At 46.6% G+C, this 17,961-nt stretch overlaps 1 protein-coding gene across 6 annotated transcripts in view; it reads left to right on the top strand.

Moving 5' to 3' along the window:
• PLXNB3 (plexin B3) overlaps positions 1–17,961 on the top strand; it is a 394,300-nt gene that overhangs the window by 80,480 nt on the left and 295,859 nt on the right. For 4 of the 6 annotated variants that reach the window (XM_085629789.1, XM_085629790.1, XM_085629792.1 and 1 more), the window contains one exon: positions 16,657–16,709. The exons of the other annotated variants lie outside the window; for them this stretch is intronic. The gene's annotated coding sequence lies outside the window, so the exon portion shown is untranslated. The remainder of the gene's footprint in view (positions 1–16,656; positions 16,710–17,961) is intronic. 6 annotated transcript variants of the gene reach the window in all.

Raw genomic sequence — 17,961 nt, 5'->3', positions numbered from 1 at the left:
TGTTAACTTGCTGCGCACCTGGCAAATGATAGTTATGGTTTCTAGTTAGTCAAGTGGCTCTGGCGGTGCCCACCGCGTACGGCTGCGCGTTGGAACAGAAATACACGGGTTGTGTGGGCGCTTCTCTTGATTTGGGTTGAAGCAGAGGAGTTTGCTTCTCTCCTTGTCCTCCGTTTTGACACACGAGCATGGATACTGCCATTTAAGTGTCTGCTGCTCAAAAAAAGAATAATGAAAACATCTGTCTAAACCACACACAAGCTGCCACGGAGTTGTTTCCTCCCGTCACTAGCACGAGTTTCCTCCCGAATGGGCCTGCCAGTGATGCACATCTTGACAGCTATTTCGGGGGTATCTTGCACAGATTAATTTTCATCCCTCTGCTCACCTCCCATATTCTCGTCCTTAAAAGAAACCAGCATTAAAAATGCAATCGGTCTCGCCTTTCATTAAGTTAAAGCCATTTGCTTTGCTATACAATACTATTAGCAAAGCAAATGGCTTTAACTTAATAAAAGGCGAGACCTATTGCATTTTCAATGCTTTTTTCCCTAGTCAAAATGAATGCCAGGATCTTTTCTGCCGGCTTCCCCAGAATGCCCTGTCCACTGCCAGAATATTTTGTTTTGTTTATTGCAGGAGTTACTTTTTTGTAAATCACTTCGGTGACATTAGGGGTTCTTAACTTCTGTTGTGAATGCGAGTTTATGTTGTCTGAAATATACCCTGAGCAATTTCTTTGTGTACGTTCGGTTCAGACACTCTTGGGTTTTCCTGCATTGGCCATCTCTGTGCTCTTGCTTGGAGTGAATTTGCAAAGGAGTTGTAGTAACGATGAGACTACAGGAACAACTGTCAGTGCAGGGGGTGCGTACGTTTGATGTAACCCATTTGGATCATGGGCACGGGCTGTCTGCCAGAGCGCTGATTCACATCTTCCGTGGTGTCTGCATTTCTCTTCTGCGTTGCCCCCTGCGAATGAAAGCAGCGCACTGCCAACCAGGTGCGATTTCCTACTATAGCGTGCACTCCAGTGCGCTACTGGTCTGCCAACGCGCTTCGAAGCCTGGTCAGGAGCCTGAACTGTTATTGAAATACAAACACTAGCCTACCACAATGTGTTGTTTGGAAAAGGCCAGCTCTAAACCATCAGGTACTAGAATGAATATCCGCTTTATGTGCCATTATACAGGGGACATTATATCTAGTGAGAAGACACCTTGGTACACAGTGTGCTCCTGTGATGACGTTTGAACTGGAGGAGACAGAGGGTCTTGCTGAGTGTCTTGCAGCGGAACCTCATTCACACCGAGAAGTACCCGAGCTCTCTCATTGAAATTAAACGGCCGCAGAAAGAGACCCCCCCCCCCACCCCCAGCACGTGCAGTCTGTGCCAGGCACCCAGGACCTGCCAGCTTGAAGCATTGACTTCTGATGGCTGTCTGTCTGTCTGTCCAGCATGCGGCGCCCCTTCTCATTTTCGGCAGGGGGTTTATACCTGAAGGAGGTGATTTTTAGGTTTTGGTTTGAACTTGAAATATTGTGTTGGAAGGTCGTAAGTGGCGAATACATGAACTAGCATTTGCAATGCAACAGGTCTCACATTTATGTGAGTTTGAGCTGTTGGCATTGTAAATGACAATGCCTTTTATGTTTTGGTTTTTGAAACATAAATAAAACACATTGCCATTTACAATGCCAATAGCTTAAACTTGAGTAAATGCAAGATCTATTGCATTGCAAATGCTTGTTAGTTCTGCATTCCTCCAAGGTGCTGGTTTTTGGGGTCTCGCGCCTAGCGTTGAAGTGCACAGCACTGCTCGCGCAGCAAGAGACCTCATGTAGGGGGTTTGAAAACGGACCTATGAATCGCACACGCTCGTGTGTGTGCTTTTCCTTTTGGCCCACGCTATTGGCCTTTGCGTGCGTCTTTTTATTAAAGACAGCACGCAATTGGCCAAAGGCGGGCGCATTGCTCCGCCCATGGCCTATTGGTGTTTATTATGCGCACCGCTGCCATGTGGTTTCAATTATCGTGCCCAGACACGGGCGCGATCATTGAAACCACGTCTCGCTGTGGCGCACGCGCACCACTCGTTTGTTTCCTGCTTCGGCTTGTGTTCTGATGCACGTGATTTTGCCATTCGCATTCATTCACCAGGTGGGAGTTCGTTTGCAGGCAGTTTCCAGCAGCAACGTGTTTCAATTTGTATGCAATGAAAGTCCGCCTTCACGTCTTGCTCTTGTAATGTATGCATATTTTTTTCGTATTGAAACAGTTTCTTTATTTTTAAACGGACCCATGTTGGTTAATTGTTTTTTAATTACTTTTCTGTCCACTAGATTGTAATAGGTTTCTTTTTATTTTTGTTGAGCAAATGCTTTTAAAATATGGATACTTACAGTTTATGTTTAAATGGATTGTGCACGAGCCCCACCTCTCCCACGCCCACAGCTGCGGACGTCAAGACCCCGTGCTTCTTGCAGAGAATTGTGTGATAGGCGCCAAATTTTAGAAAGAGCCACGAGCCTAGTAACGCTGCCCCATTGATGACTTGGATAGTGGATCTCTGGACACCATGATCGGTTCCTAAATGATATATGCTGCTTCTGCGCACGCTCGGTAAACAGACTGCCTGAATGGCCTCCTGCCATTGTGCATGTTAAATACCCTCCGTGCTGCCCTCCACCCACGAAAAAACGTAAGTGGTCTGGCATGCCGAGCGCGACTGCTTTTTATCAGCCCTCAGTAAATGTGAAGCGTGTCCATACTCGTTGAAGAAATTTGTGCGCTTGCATGGAAATGCTTATTTAAATATAGTACATTATGTGGAATCATTGGGATGTTTACAATCAAACCAACTGACGCCCACCACTGCTATGCAAGCAGACGAGCATTCATTTCCATAATCTATTTTTTTAATAAGTTTCCTAATGTGCTTACTCACTTGCTTAAATAATATACATTTGCACAAAAATGCCTTTGCGAACGTGGTGGTGTGCTACATTTACACATGTAAAACATACACTAGGGCACACAATGTAACCGAGCAACCCGCACCGTGATAAAGCCAACAGCGCGAAGCTCAATATATTTAGCCTCTGCATTTAACAAGTCGGAAGCAGATAAAATGTGTAGCGTTCAGCAAAATAATAGCATCGCTTGCTGCAGAGTGCCCTGAAGCGGCAACTATGTGGTGACAGCAAGCATTATGAAAACAAGAAGGTACAAATACAGATTTAGACCTTTTTCAAACGTCCCATTGATGTTAATTTGTGCAGGGTTCTCGTTCACTAACACTTCTGCCCATGTTTCTTTTGCTTGCTTACATATACACTTTTGACTGTCAATGCCTTTTTCTTCCTCAGCTCTACTTCATTGTTATGCCTATTTTCCCATTTTCTGTCTTGTTTAATTCCTATACTTTGTCCCTCTTAACCTTTGGGCTTCTATCATTTTTGTTTTTAAAATCTCACAAAACAGAGAGCTCTTAGCTATCTGTAGGGGTAAAGGGTCTTTTGGGCATACCAATAAGTTATAGTGAACTTAGAGCCTGGCCATTCCTTACTGTTCATTGGCTTTTTTGCCACTCTCGTTTGCGTGCTTCTATGACTAAGCTATTGGCAATGTAAATGAAAATGCATTTTATTTATCTGTTTTAAAAACAACACATAAATCGAACGCATTGTCATTTACAATGTCGTTACCTCAAACTCTCATAAATGCGAGACCTGTTGCATTGTAAATGCTTGTTTGTCCTGTTTTGTTGTTCTTTGTGGTATTAGCATACGAACACTTCTTGGAGCCACCTCAAAGTAATTGAACTGAATTTATTGTGACAAGATCTGCGTTGGATTTTAGCTGAGTTTCAAAGGTGGAGGAACAAAAGGTGACTTTAGGTATATTGATTTGTGGTGTTTTGTGTCGGAAGCTACCAGATGGTGGTCTGGCAATGTCACTGGAGTAATCCTTTGAAAGGTAACTAGTTCTGGATTTGCACAAATGACATCTAGGATGTGTCCAGTGATGTGTGTGGGTTTGTGGACAATCTGATGTAGGTTCAGTGTGTCAAGGCCAGTGATAATGGGTCAAGTATGCAGCATATTGGGTTCGTCAAACCATATGTTTAGGCACCAAGGATGCATAGGTTGGAGTGTAGTGCCCTAATGTTTGAAACTGTGTCTAGAAGTATGTCTGGGAATGTTGCATCGCTAAGTGGTGGTCTGTAAAGAAGGAGGAAGTTACAGGAGGAACTTGGGTGCGGGGTTGCATCTATTCATGAGGGTTTCACAGCCTTGTATGGAAACGTCATCCGCTTTGGTGAGATTTATTGCTTCCTTGAATATAACCGCTAGGCCGCCTCCTCTTTTGCCTGTACAATTTTGTGTGATAGTTTGACAGCCTGGAGGAACCGCTTCATGCAACACTGGAGCCATGCCATCTCTAACCATGATTCAGTTATGAAGAGTAAGTCGGGTTGTGTCAGTGAGTGGGTCGTAGATGTAATGCTTGTTTTTAGAGAGTGATCGAGTATTTATTAGTTGTCAGTCTAGAGATTGTGTTTGGGGGTGGTGTGACTTTGTTTTCTAGAAGAGTGCGCAGTATTCTTGGAACTTGTAGCAGATGTACTATTAGTGTTATTAGCTGTATGAATGTGGCCATAATGTTTGTCTATACCGTAATCCTGGTCTAGCAGGTTTAGAAGGCATTTTATGGGTCTTCGTGTGTAGGTGGTGGAGATGGTGGTTGAGAGTGAGTTGGTGAGCTGTTGTTTTTGTAGAGTAGCCTTGTTGTGTAATAGACCTAGAGATGCAAAATTGTGAAGACTGGCATGTTTGTTTTGTTTGCATCTGTTTAGGGTGGAAGCTGTCTGGGTTAGGGGTGGTGCTGGAGCATGTACATCCTGTTTTGAAGCTCTAAATTGTGCAACGGATGAGGGCGGGTGAATGAGTGTTGTGTTGGGGTATTTGTGGTAGGTGTTGGTGAAGATAGAAGATTTGGGAGTAAAGTTGGTTTAGGATCTGTATATGTGTAGTCATGAGGGTGGGAGTGGGTGTTTTTCTATTATGTGACGGAATATAGTATGAAGTTGTGTGTGAGATTTTGTTGTGCTGGTGTGTAGTAGTGAGATGAGATATTGATGTAGTGGTTTCCTGAGAAGGGTTTGAATGTAAAGTACTGTTGGTGAGTGGATGTTGAGTGGTCAAGGGCTGATGTTCATTGGAGGAGAGTGCATGTGGTGTGTGTGAGGGGATGGACAGAGTTTAGGAGTGTTTGTGTTAGATTTGGTAGCAGGAAGAGGTCATATGTGTGGTGGAGTCTAAGGATTTTTTTGTTTTGTTTTTGGTAGAAAGAGGCGGAGGGTGTTGATATTTGATATGAGAGAGGGTTAAGTATAGGTTTGGTGGTGGTGGAAAGGGGTCTGTTAGGAGTGAGCAGAGGGTAGAACTGCTGTTTTGTATGAACAGGAAGTGTGTGTTTGGAGAGATTAGGGCTATGTATAATGTGGGTTTGTGTTGATGCGTGGATTTGATAGTGGTATAAGATAGAGTGGTGGTGTGTGTGAGAGTGAAGGTGCCATTAGGTGGCAGTTGGGGGTAGAAGGGTGAATAGATGTGGCTTGTGGGGTTTTGTAATGGTTGTTGCGACATTGAAGTGTGGATAAGGGTTGTTGGTTAGGAGTAGTGTGCATTGTTGTGTGCATTTGCTGATAGTGTGTCAATGTGTTTGAGGATGTGGATGGCTTAACCCCTTCTGTGCCCATGACGAGCTGAACTCGTCATGGGCCGCGGTTGCGCTGTGCCCATGACGAGTCCAGCTCGTCATAAACCCCGCCCGCTAATGCAACGGCCGGCACAGGGCGGGGAAAGGGCGTGGCACACAAGGGGTTAAAGGGGTTATTGGCAAGTGGAAAAACAGGAAGCATCTCTGGCCCTAGGCCCGATCCAGCCTGAACAGGCAACTGCCCTTGTCTTCTAGGACCTTGTCCTCGACACCCGGGCTGAGACACCCTCAACCAACCTACCAATCAATCAAGTAGTGCTTTTATAGCACAGCTTATCACGCTAGAATGTATCCAGGAGCTGGGCTGCAGGCATCAGTCGAAGAGCCAGGTCTTGAGTCTCTTCCTGAAGAGGGTCAGTGAGGGTGCGGTACAGAGGTAAAGGTAGAGGGCGTTCCAGACTTTGGTGGCGCGGTTGGAGAAGGATCGTTCCCCCCCTCCCCCATCACCCCTCCCCCCTCCCCTCCCTCCGAGTGGCAGCGGTGGATATGTGGTATCTGTGCGAGGTGTGTGGAGCAGAGATTCCTGGTTGGTCAGTGGAATTGCATGCGGTGGTTCATGTAGGTGGGTCCTTGGGCATGGAGGGCTTTGCAGGCATGGGTCAGGAGCCTGAAATGACATCTCTTCTGGATGGGGAGCCAGTAGAGGTCCTTCAGGCACTGGGTGATGTGGGTCCTCTTAGCCAGCTTGGTGGTTAGTCTGGCTGCTGCGTTCTGAATCGTCTGGAGTCTTCATGAGCTCGGTGGTGGTGCCTGCATAGAGTGCGTTGCTTTAGTCCAGTCGGCTGGTGATGAGGCCTGCATCACTGTCTTCCTGGTGCTGATGGGGAGCCACCTGAGGACTTTGTGGAGCATGTGCCCTGAGCCCTACGGATAAATAGCCCTAGGTCAGGTGACCTCTGGCCAATGGGAACCCTAGCCTTAAATCCTAGTACCAATGGGAACCCTAGCCTTAAATCCTAGTACCAATGGGAGACCTGGCCCGACCAACCAATCTGATCTCAAACCCTAAGCCCCAAGTCCAACCCTAGTCCGAGGAGCCAATCAGGGTGCAGATGCAACTACCAGTAAGAAGTTATATAAAGTGACCTTTAAGCACAAACTGGTGTGCAGATCTTCTGTAGTCAGAATCTCCTTGGACACAGACATACTCAATCCAAACTTTGCAGTTCCTGGTCAACCCTGCAGGTCAGGCCCCACTCTAAAGCCACTAAAAATACTGCTTGTGCACACTTATCACTTTTTCTAGCCAAAAACGAGTGCTACATATGCTTTCCAAACACAATTGAAACCACAAGGCAGATTAGGCCGTCTCTTAAACGCACTCTGGTTAGGCTCTGGGGTGTATTTTGCCTTTTTAGTTTGTAAATGGGGAAATCTAGGGGTGCGGGGGTTTGCCCTGAAGAGGTCTTAACACAGAATAGGAATGTGTCTGCCCCGAGTGCATTGTGTACGTGAGCAGGTGCCCGAGTCCACTCTAGGTGTCTGTTCTGTCTGTACCTGTGCATCTCTTCAGGTGTCTGCACCCACTGAAGGAGTCTGCCCCGAGTGTATTGTGTATCTCAACAGCTGTCTGGGTCTACTCTAGGTGTCTGTTCTGTCTGTACCTGTGTATCTCTTCAGGTTTTTGCATCCACCGAAGGAGTGTGCCCCGAGCGCACTGTGCCGGTGAGCAAGTGCCTGGGTCCACTCTAGGTGTCTGTTCTATCTGTACACGTGTATCTCTTCAGGAGTCTGCATCCACTGAAGGAGTCTGCCCTGAGTGCACTGTGTATCCCCAACAACTGTCTGGGTCCACTCTAGGTGTCCTGTCTGTATTATGTATCTCTTCAGATGTCTGGTTGTACTCTGTGTCCTATGTGTACTGTGTATCTCTTAAGGTGTGGTTCCACTGAATATGTCGGTCATGAGTTTATTGTGTATGTGGGCTGGCCTCTGGCTCTACTCTAGGTGTCTGTCCTGCCTGTACCGTGTATTTTATTGGATGTCTGATTCCACTGAAGGAGTCTGCCCTGAGTATGTGAGCGAGTGCCTGGGTCCACTCCAGGTGTTTTTTCTGTCTGTACTTGCATATCTCTTCAGGTGTCTGGATCCACTGAAGGAGTCTGCCCTGACTACTGTGTATCTCAATAGGTTTCCTGTTACAATTTAGGTGTCTGTACTGTTTATCTCCCCAGGTATCTGCCCTGAGTGTACTGTGTATTTCAGCTGGCGTCTGCTCTCTGCGCGCTTGATTAAAAGTAGCCCGCCTCAGTTCCTCTGAAGCGCCCTTATACCGCTTTCAGACTCTTTTCACCTCATTTACAGTCTGCCCTTGGTATCAATGTGCATTTATAAAGACATCTCTTACATCATAACTTCTCCTCCCTCACACATTTAAATACTTTTCTCACAGGGGGTCTGTCTCCCAAGTGCCTGCACCTTCTCCACACTCACAGCTGTGTCCGACACACATTGGAGGCACCCCTTCATCTACACTCCCTCCAGCACCACAGTCCACTCCCTCTTCACTGACCACCATACCACATCAGTCTCCACCCACGTGCTCCAGGCCGGTAACTTACACCACCGCCAGGCATGCAGGGCACGGCCTTCAGGGGTTTGGCATCTTTTCCGGGCAGTGGCAGAGTTTGCTCAGAAGGGACCAGCCGTGTGCGCCAGTAGCTGTGGCATGCGGTGCCCGCCCCCCTTGTGCCATCCTGGTCTGCGACTTCTTCGGGTACTCCTCACTTGTAACTAACTATACACACACAGGCAGTGCTTAACTTGAGCCGGTGGTTTCCGGCGCTTGGCACGGGCTCTTATTCGTCAACACCGGCACTTCTAGATGTCTGCCACATGGTGGTGCTGTTTGTCCAATTTCAAGACTAGCACAACAGTTGTTTATTGATTAACTATACATTAAAATAACTAATACTTGTTGCCCAAGCCATTCTTATTGCTCTGGGGGCATGGAATATTGTGAATTGTCACACTTGTAGGAGTGTGAAAGTCAGTAGTTTATTTTTTTAAATTTTTTATTTTTATTTATGTTCTTCATTTAACACATTTACAAAACAGACATGAAATAGCAATGACCATGAGCATATGTGAAAGTCAGTAGTTGTGTTGAGTCTGTCATTTGCAACGCTGGCAGGGGCACAGGGTGTGTAAGCTGCAGTGACCTCCAGACGAGGGCCCTGGCACTTGTTTTACAAATTAAGCACTGCACACTGACCAGATTGCCAACAATATGCAAGTCTGTTTTAAGGAGTCACTTGGCGCTTGACTTGACTATCTTGGTGCTACGCTATCAGTTCTTATTATAAGCGGGTGACAGGCACTGCCTGCGCACGTAACTTCATTTTTAGGTCTCGCCTATGCAGTGCGCATGCGCTGCTTAGGAGGGCCTTTAGCCGTCGCTCCGCTTAATTTCAAGCACACACTCATGCTTGTGGCGATATCCACAAGCACGAGTGTAGTGCTTAACAAGCATTGAAAATGCAATAGGTCTCGCCTTTGATTAAGTTAGTCATTTGTTTTGCTATACAATACCATTAGCAAAGCAAATGGCTTTCACTTAACCAAAGGCGAGACCTATTGCATTTGCAATGCTTGTTTTATGAGCGCTCGTAAAACCGAGACGGTTGATAGCGTTGGATGTGAGCGGAGCAACTCCAGAGTCTGGTTCTGGGCCCATCTGCTTCTGCAGGGCACTCTGCGGCGTCACTGCGTCAGGGGAACCCCTGCGCCATGGCGGCTCAGCCCGGGAACAAAGAGACAGGAGCATGGGGTACAAATTTTAAGCAACTGGCAGGGTGGGAGGAGAGGTAAGGGAGGGTCTGAGAGGTAGAAACACTCAGGGGGAGGGAAGCCAACTTGGGATTGAGGGCAAAACTCGTGCAGAGGAAACAAACCCGTGGCTGGGTGGAATCTGTAGGGAGTCCTGTTGGTTCTTTCCAGAGTCTATGAATATTTACAGCAGTGGAAACCGCAGGACGCATGCAGACTCCCCCCCCCCCCCCCCCCCCCCCCCCCCCGATCAGATGTGTAATTTACATGCAGACAAATTCCCCCTTCCATAAGTAATTCATCTTTCGATAAGACGGCCCCCTAAACCACCCGCCTGATTCAAAAACCTCCAAAAGGCAGGACAGTTCAGCATGAATAGTTATTTATTCATTTCAAATTGTGGGAGAAAACTGCTTTTAGATTACCCCCCCCCCCCTCACCAAAAGGAATGTATGAAATTACAGATGCTTCTTGCAACGATACCCTGAAATAATCAAGATTATAGGCACGTTATAGAAGCCCCATAGAGACCCCGGACCTACTGCCACCACCACAAGCAAGTGCATTATTAACCTGTGACAATGACCGCATTAGGGGTTAAGAAAGCACTATCACAGCAGGCATTAAAAGGGGGTGTGATATGAACTAACAAAGCTTAGGTTCGTTAGGCACATTAAATGCACTGCAAGACATGAGCAAGGTGGCGAATGCTTCTATCCAAACTAACCGGCATTCCCGTATAGGTTAAACCACATTTTAATGGTAAAACGAAACAAAACACAAGGAGATGGGCAGAGTGAGGTAAGGGGGTCAAGACGATAATGAAGATCCGCGAGGGCTCGAGAGTGGAAGACCAAGGGCATGGTGTGACAGCTGTGGTGGGTTCACTGGACTGCGGCTGCTCCGGGTGCGGGATGGGCGGTACCTGCAAGAGTCTACACAATGGTTACAAGTCACCGCCCCCACCCACGGCGGGAGGTTTAGCGCCCCCCTATCGGCCCAAACCGTGGATCAGTGCCAGGATTAACGATGCCAATTACCCTTAAAAGTTGCACAGGCTAAGGGTTCTACCTGGCACCGAGTAAGCAGACCACTCTGTTGATCAAATAAGACGCCAATTATCGCCCGCTCACACTGTCAACAGCACCAAATAGTGGACTCAGACGGTAGACATTTAAAGTTGCAGGCATTCGTATGGGGTCGCAATGCGACCCACGCAAGCAATCCGGAACCAGGGGGGGGGGGGGGGGTGGAGAGGAGAACCGGCCTTACCCATAAACACAACATATTGCGCTTAAGTAAGTCACAAATGGCCCCAGTAAGCCACAAAATCCAACTGTTTCCTGCGGCGCGCACACATGAGCTCTGGAGCACGCACCGCCCTAATAAACCATGTGTGTTCGCAGTCACAGGAGGCGAACTAATGCGCACAGAGGGAGGCCCAACACGGACAGACGGCGAGAGCGCACTTTTTAAAAGCAATAAAAACAGCCTGAATACTGCCACCAGTAAAAGATCCAATCCCGGTGGGCGGGGCTAAAAGGAGACAAGGTGGCAACAAGGAGGGACTAAGAAGCCTCCTTTACAATGAGAAGCCAGTATTTTGCATGCAAGATGACGCAAACCAATCAAAAAGATGGGCGGGGCTTCAACTCCGCCTCCGAGAGCTTTGGAATCTGTATTGATTCCAAGAAGCTCTCGTATGACGAGGACAGCGCATGCGCGCTGTTTTCGCCAGCCAAGACCTAAAAATGAGCAGCCTGCGCATGCACTCACCTCCTGCTCCCCCTCTCTCTCATGCACATTCCTTGTTTTTCTTATGCGTGGAGACATTTAAAAAAATATATATATCTTGATTACATTTTTATCTTTTCTGTTACATAGATTATAAGCATCAGTACGTATTACACTTATAACAACATCATCAATACCATGTCACTGTTTATATCAAACCAATTATTTCTATCTCATAATTGTGGCATAGTACGTGTTCACTGCGCAGGAATTGTCGTGCATTTGTAAAGTAACATGGGCATTAACAGTCCATATGTACTGTCATCTCTAATCGAGGAGCGAGATGTTATCTACCATGTGCGCCCTTTCTGTACTGCGGTCTTCAGTGTATTGGCTCAGCTCCCTCAGCTTCAACAGTGAAATCATAACGCACAATTGTTTTTGGGCAAGAGAGTAATAAGTACCTCTACCTGTTACTAGTCACCTTTTGTTTCGTTTTGTCTTTTCTTTCTTTTCTGCTGTTTTTCCTTTATTTTTTTCCCCCTTTTCTTTTCTATCTTCAAACATTGAACCACAGCCAGTGAAAAATTAATAAAATCAAAAAAGATCAAATGTCGGTGGAAATATGTAGCCAGTGTATAGAATGCCGTTCGAGTTCAGTCGTGCCTAGGTTTGTATAACCGTAGTGAATGCGAGTTGCCGTACCTATACTATGTGTCATTGTGTGGACACTAGAGTATCTTATTGTATGAGTCATGTTCATGAAATGTGAAAAAGGAATGCAAGGCCATTATCCAACCCAACAGCTGCGGCCGAGGTGTCTTACAAGTGCAGCGTGACGGCGCCGCTCAAGCGATGTGTCAGGTAGTGTCTCCCGCTTGTTGCGCAGGGGGTGTGCACAATGTGGCACTAGAGTGTACAAGGGCTTTGAGGGCATCGTCCCAGGGCTGCGCTATGGGATACTTCCGCCACCCTGCTGTTTCTTCCCTATGAAGGATTGCGCTTTCAGCCTGTGCCCAGACCTCTAAGGACTTTATCCAGGGGTGTATTTCTGGAGGGTCTTTGTGTTTCCACCTCTTTGTAATCAGTCGTTTTGCGGTTATGAGGCCTAGGTCACTAAATCTAGAACTGACATAGTTAGCTTTGGTTCATTTGTAAAACCCCAGGATACAGACCTCCCATGTAGCTGGCACTTGGGTGTTGGTGCAGTTCGTGAGTGTTTCTGTGATCGTGCGCCAATAGGGTAAAAGCAGGGGGCAAGACCATAGCATATGTAGTAAGTCGGCACCAAGGAGGTGGCATCTCGGCCATTCGGAAGTGTTGACGTTAAAATATTTATTATGAATATCAGACATAACAGGCCATACTTGGCAATCAAGGGGTTTGTAGATGTAAACCGTACTGCTAAGCTAACTTAATAGTTTAACATATCTTTAAAGCCGCCTTTACTCCTCGGTGTATCCAGGCGCGCAGTCGTAGGGGTTACATTGTTAGGTGACTTGTAATTCATTTATCGACCACAGAAGAATGAACGTCTGACTGGATGTTCCAGTATTCGAACTCCTGCTCAAAGACAGGTTCCCACAGATGAAGCATCGGTCCCCAGAGCCACCACTCACGGCGATGACAATTGTTTGCAAAATGACCTTTTGGCGCCTTCCTCGGCATACCGCAGTTCTGTCCGCCTTCCTGACTGGGGTTCGATGTACACCCCCTGGCCCGCGAGGAGTGTAAAGAGGCAGGCGCACACATTCTTCGAGGAATGCGCCAACTTTTGAGGATAGACCATTGGGGAGCTCGAAGAGGCTTTTTAAGAGATGGTACAAAATGGGTAATTGCACAGGCCTAGATTCCCCGAGGGCCTCCTGTGAATGCGAATTCTGTCTTTAACTTCTGTCTAATTCTTTATCTGAAACTTTGTCCTATAATTCAACATTGACTGATGTAATCGGGCTTGAAAGAACAGAACACGTGTACTAAAATTCAAAGTTGCTCTGAACACAGCTTCCCAGAATATTTCTTGCCCAGGACGCCCAAAATCATTTCGCTGACACTACGATCTTGAACAGTCTGAGACTAAAAGGACTTGAGTTCTTAGGTTCCGGGTTTGTGCTCGAGAAAAGAGATCGCGTAGGGCTCCAGCAAGTGATGGTGCTACCACATGTGTGACTAATTATGCGTCACACTTCCTATGAGGGTGTGCTACGTTTCATCAATAGCTCTGAATTCTTAATGCGCCTAGAAGAGGGCGCCGAGTTTGCAGCATGTTCGGTGGAGACTGCGGCCAAAGCCGTACTATTGAGTCCTGCTTCGGACAAAGCGTTACCACTAAGTTCAAGTAGGTGAAATAGCTTGTCATCTCTCCAAGGTCGATAAAAAGGATGCTTTGGAGATGGGTCATATTTATGTGTAATTATTTTGATTTCTGTAGTGCCTACAGTTTTCATTCTAGACACTTAGGTGACGTTTTGCAACAGTAAAAACAAGGAGCAAACTAACGATTTTGAAGTTCATCATTGCAAAAATAAAAAAAAATATATGCGGGTGCTGGACAATCACAGGCCTCCCTGTTATTGGGCGAGGAGATGGACGAGGCGCTTTAGCGCGGCGTAACTGATAAAGCGCTTTTCCTAACATTGAACGCGCTGTTCTTATCCTAAGTCATAAGAGATCGGTGAATTCATGAAGATTTGATCTAGTGGTTTTATAAACCCCCCCCCCCCCTCCCCTCCTTCCTTGAAATCAGAAAGCCCGACTTCTACACCTGGCTAGTCCACTTGACTAAAGACGCTGTGATCTTGGACATATAATGTGAGTTTAATTATAGTGGGTGGTACTACTGGTGTACATTTTATTAAGGGAATAACTAAATCCACCTTTTTACAAAATACCATATTCGTTTAAAAATCCAATTAACTCGGAATAATGCTATTAAAACACGTGCCACATTATGCCGTATAATTTGCCTTCTCTTGCTGCAATATTTAGTCACCCCTGGCATAATTTGGTCTCCCCTGCTGCCCTGTGACCGTGGCTATAGCACTGGGACTTGCCCGTCTGACTGTTCCACAGCGCCAATGACGTCATTATAAACTCTTTAATCGGTGCTACTGCAATGTGACGTCTGCGTCTCCCTTAAACCAAACCCTTAAAACTGCCCAGCACTTCTGGCACCCCAGTCCTAGCACCGCAGTTAATTATTTAACTTATTTTCGAGCCATCAATAAATGGTTTAAATCCTACCTTAAAGCTGTTATCAGTGGTGACTTATGCCTTTCCTTTTGTGACAATACACAGAGTTCCGTTGCTCCAGAACACTGCACAGATGTCCCAAATTACCACAAACAATGCAACACCGTAGGATTCATGAAACCTCCCACCGAAGCCGTACCATGAAAACCACAAGGTCTTACAACATACTGTGAATTAAAACCTGAACATCAAGCGTCTGAAGGTACAATAGCGCACAGTCCTCCAGCACAATATCCTTGGCGCAACGACATCAACTGTTGCATGGCTAAACACTTATAAGGTCCCAAAGGCGAGACCTATTGGCTATGCCAATGCTTGTTTCCAAAGGTTGGTATCCTGCAAGGCACAACTGGTCCCACAGCACGTTTCACGGCAAATCGGCCTCGATCAACAAGATCCACGTTGGATCCAGCGCCTAGACGACTGCCGGAATGAATTAGCGCTTCATCCACTCGCTTCTCTTCCCTCTGCTGCGTCCTCGTTTCTTTCCACTCCTGAGCTCTCGGTGTTTTTTCGGGTCCTTAATCCGAGGATGCTGACACCTTTCCTGGTTTCCCAGTGCATCCCGCAGTGACCCCCCCACAAGTCTCTGGGTACCTTCTGTCTGCTCGAGGAGTGTACATACTCCTGTCTGGCTGCCTAGTCCATCTCTAGCTCCTGCTGCCTAGTCCATCTCTAGCCCTGGTTTTTTCTCTGTTCATTGTCCTCCCTCTGGGCCCCCTCCAGGCTCTCTTTGGGGCCCTTGTCTCCAGCTGCCCCCTTTGTTTTTCACTCTTCAGTTTCAGCGGTCACTTCTGCACCCAGGAGTCACGCACATTTTACCCGCTTCCTTCTGTTCAGAGCCGGTTTGTGCTCCTGGTTCTGCCAATCTCCCGACTGCTGAGGACTGGCTGTCTTTTAGCTTCCGGAAATGTAAATCTAAAAAACATAACTTGCAACTTCAGTTCTATTTGTAATCCTGGTTTAAGCTCTCCTTGAAGACATGTGGTCCAAGCCCTGTTGTGGACAGTAACAATGCTTAGTGGGTTTTGGGTCAGTGCATTGCTTCTCATTGGTTGCCATGCTTGTCAATCTCATTTGTTTCCTTTTTAATCCATGGCTTTCTTTCTTAATTGTTGTTTGTCCCTCCCATGGAGCACAGCCTTTTACCATCCTTTTTGTTGTTGTTTATTTTTCCGGAGTTTTATATAGCGCGATCTTGACCCAAAGGTATCTGGCATCGTAGCACATGAGCACCAGTTACCTTACACAAGGACACATTCATTTTTGTTAGGCACGGTGAGATGAAGTGATTTGCCCAGAATCACAGGATGCTGAGCGTCATTGCTGAGACTCGAACCCAGTTCCCCAGATTTGAAATCGACTGCCCTACCCATTAGGCCACATCCTCCCCCCTAATTTTAATTAGGTTACTTGTATACTTCCACTTCTCGCATGAGAGAGCTACTTTTTTTTCAAGCACTCCATGGAAGTGTCTTTTCACTCTCTCCCACCCCCCCATATGTGCTCCCTCACCCTCACATTTCTACCCCTGTGCTCGCCAACCCTGCCAGCTTGTCTTTAAAAGCTCACCATCAAGTATATTTTTGCCAGCTTTAACTAAAGAGCAGAGTGTATTGGGTTGGTTATCGCCAGCCTTCCATGTACTGCATGAAAGCCCAGGCCTTGGCACGCATGGCGCTGGGCGACGGGTGCTGCATTTACTCAGCCTGCATTTAAGGCAGAAGGTGTACTTGGACTGGCTGGTAAGGCCATGTCTCTTCTTAGTGGCACAGTAATCTGCTGCAGCAGAGCATCAAATGGCCGGAGCATTAGTCAGTGAGTCATGTGGCAAGGAAACCACATAGGCAACATTTTTCATTTAAATTCTAACACTTACTCCGACATATGACACATTATTTTAAGTACCTGAGATTAGTTTTCTGTGGTAGTTTTTATTTGAGTTGCAAATAGAGGTACAAAAATCAATGTTCAGTTTAGATGTACATTAAGGCAGGTGTATTTTGTTTTTTTAAGTACTTTTTTCATTCTTCTAATCCCGTTCATTTCATGCCCTTCTCAGTAAATGCAGGTAAAATCCAATCTTACATTTTGTGTTTCTTCCTTTTACTTTGCAGTTGATCAAACTCTCAGTCCGCTTGAGTATCCCCCGCACGCGACTCCTTGTGCGGTAAGTAAACACCTGCAAAGCGGCTTTCTTGATGGAACTCCTGCTTTCCAGTTTTACTTACTTGATACTTAATTTTGCATCTTGAAATTGTTCTGCAACGTTCAGAGTCCGCGCAGCTACCGCGGTTTAGTTCCTCTAAGGGATCCTTCAGTGTCCGCACATTACCTCAGGAAGAACTGAGCTGTCCTCAGTGTTTAAATAAATAAAAAAATGCTACTTTGTTGACCAGTGATCAGCATTTTATTTCTAAATGAATCTTGAAAAGGGGAAGGAAAGCCGCAAGGACATGGACGAAAACTGTACGGTAGGCAATGGCATGAACATAGCGCTTCCTGCGGATGAGTAGCACGCTACACCGCGAGAGCCCATAGAGGAGAGGGAGTATGACGCTTTACCGATGGAATGACATAGATGAGTATCACGCTTCACTGTAGCACTGCCATAGATGAGTGAGTGGCACGCTTCACTGTAGGACTGCCATAGACGAGTGAGTGGCACGCTTCACTGTAGGAATGGCATACATGAGTATCATGCTACACTTCAGGAATGTCATAGATGAGTGAGTATCATGCTTCACTGTAGCACTGCCATAGATGAGCGAGTATCACACTTCACTGTAGGACTACCATAGATGAGTGAGTGGCACGCTTCACTGTGGGACTGCCATAGATGAGTGAGTGGCACGCTTCACTGTAGGACTGCCATAGATGTGTGAGTGGCACGCTTCACTGTAGGACTGCCATAGATGAGTGAGTGGCACGCTTCACTGTAGGACTGCCGTAGATGTGTGAGTGGCACGCTTCACTGTAGGACTGCCATAGATGTGTGAGTGGCACGCTTCACTGTAGGACTGCCATAGATGTGAGTGGCACGCTTCACTGTAGGACTGCCATAGACGAGTGAGTGGCACGCTTCACTGTAGGAATGGCATACATGAGTATCATGCTACACTTCAGGAATGTCATAGATTAGTGAGTATCACGCTTGACTGTAGGACTGCCATAGATGAGTGAGTATCACGCTTCACTGTGGGTCTGCCATAGATGAGTGAGTGGCACGCTTCACTGTAGGACTGCCACAGACGAGTGAGTATCGCGCTTCACTGTAGGACTGCCATAGACGAGTGAGTGGCACGCTTCACTGTAGGAATGGCATACATGAGTGAGTATCATGCTACACTTCAGGAATGTCATAGATGAGTGAGTATCGTGCTACACTTTAGGAATGTCATAGATGAGTGAGTATCATGCTT

Source organism: Triturus cristatus, chromosome 10 (assembly GCF_964204655.1).
Source record: "Triturus cristatus chromosome 10, aTriCri1.1, whole genome shotgun sequence".
Classification (NCBI taxonomy): Eukaryota; Metazoa; Chordata; class Amphibia; order Caudata; family Salamandridae; genus Triturus; species Triturus cristatus.
Note: the sequence above shows the minus strand (reverse complement) of the source record. Positions and strands in the feature narration are given on the sequence as shown.